Here is a 2,010-nt window from a genome sequence, read left to right on the forward strand (position 1 = left end):
CCTAAAAGTGATGTCAACTTTCCATTCACTCATAAGTTGTTTTGACGAATCGTTTGCACCTTGTGACTTGTCATCCGACAAGGAACACATCACCTCTTTGGACCCACCCCAAAAGACGTGTGGGTTCCACTTAAATTTGGGCTCAATGTTTGCCGAAAATAAGCTTATAAAAACCATAATTTTCAACATTATATATATATATATATATATCTTCATAGCAAATAGCAAGTATAGCAAGATGAGAGTGGTAGCAGCAATATTACACATTGTTGTTCTCGCAATTTGCAGCCTTGGAATCCAAGGTGACGTCCAGGCCTATTCCTCAATCTCCTTCAATGTGACAGGTGCCACCTGGGCCACATACAGAGACTTCATAGGGAAACTACGAGAAATTGTGTCACGAGGAACCCATATAGTAAGGCTATGTTTGTTTGGACGGATTGGATTAGGTTGGATTAGAATTCCCATGACTAATAGTCCTAGGACTACGAATCCTTTGGATTGTGTATCCTATCCTATGTTTGAATTGAGTTAGGATTATAAAGGGGGATTTATAAAATATTATCCAATCCGATGTTTGTTTAAGGGGATTGGAATAGATAGGACATAGGACATCCAATATATTAGCCATAATACCTCTATTATGGTCATTTGATAAGTTAGTCCAGACTTTGACTTAATCCCCCAATTTATATCTCACCCCCTATATGGGATTGAATAGTCCATCATATGTGGGATATTATATCCGGATGGATTGTTGGTCTGTACTTTAATTTTTTAACCAAACATCGGATTAATAATTTTATTGGACTATTAGTCTAATCCCAAGCACATGTCCACCCAAACAAACATGGCCTAAATGGTTTACCAGTGTTGAACCCTGAAAGTGCAGTGCTGGTTGGGAACTGGTTCATTCTGGTCGGTCTCATCAATGGCGACACAATCACCTTGGAAATAGATGTGGCGAACCTTTATGTGGTGGCTTTTAGTGGTGCAAATAACAAATCCTACTTTTTCAACGACGTTATGGCACTTCAATACGAAAATTTATTTGTCGGCACCCAAAAAACCAACTTAACCTTCACCGGCAACTATATCAGCCTTCAGAAGCAGACATGGGTTAGGGAGAGGGACCAACTCCCTCTGAGACCAACTCCCCTAGCTGAGGCCATCACAAGGTTGTGGTACAGTGGAAGCGAAGCCGAACCGCTCCTTGTGGTCATTCAGATGGTCTCGGAAGCGGCAAGGTTTAAATACATTGAGGAGCAAGTCCGCAAAAGCATAACCGATGGAAACACTTTTACACCAAAAGGTTTGATCGTGAGCATGGAGAACAAATGGTCAGCTATGTCCAGGCAGATTCAGTTTTTGACAGATGGAGAACACTTCATTAACACCGTTCAACTTCAAGATGACAATTACAAGCCCCTCATAATGAACGAGTTTACTACACTCTGTCGCTATACCATGATAGCGATTCTTCTCCATATAGACAGTGAGACTACTACTAGTAGTTATAGCAATATTGCTCTAGCCGAGCACCTTGTCAACAATGAATTGTTAAAACTCTGAAACTGCTGTAACTGCCTAAAACCCCATATCTCACCCTTAAATTATTCTACGTAACCTCTTTTATTCCCAATCTGGTTTGAGAGCGTAAAATAAACAGTTACCCTTTGCATTTTTGTTTTGGAATTTTTTTTTTTTTATCAATGTGGGGTTAATGTGATCGATTGGCATATGGCTTTTTTTTTTAATTGATTTATTTATTTATTTTATGTTGTATCTATTTTAGTACATATTAGAGGTTGGGCACACGTGAAAAAAGGTATGAAAATAATATTGTGAGAAAGATATATGAAAAACATTAGAATTAAAGAGTAAGATTAACAATAACTTCAATCAAACCGAAAACATATACAAATATTTTAGAAAGCAGTACAATTTTACCAAATATATACACATTAAAAAAATGATACACGATGAATCTATAGAAAATCTAATTTTGGT

The 2,010-nt window shown here is 37.7% G+C and overlaps 1 pseudogene; it reads left to right on the forward strand.

Annotated features, from left to right (window-relative positions):
- The first annotated feature begins 238 nt into the window (after positions 1 to 238).
- LOC114267554 (ribosome-inactivating protein SNAIf pseudogene) lies at positions 239 to 1,572 on the forward strand (annotated as a pseudogene).
- Positions 1,573 to 2,010: the final 438 nt, after the last annotated feature.

This window comes from Camellia sinensis, chromosome 2, assembly GCF_055761805.1.
Source record: "Camellia sinensis isolate YWXY chromosome 2, ASM5576180v1, whole genome shotgun sequence".
NCBI classification, from domain to species: domain Eukaryota; kingdom Viridiplantae; phylum Streptophyta; class Magnoliopsida; order Ericales; family Theaceae; genus Camellia; species Camellia sinensis.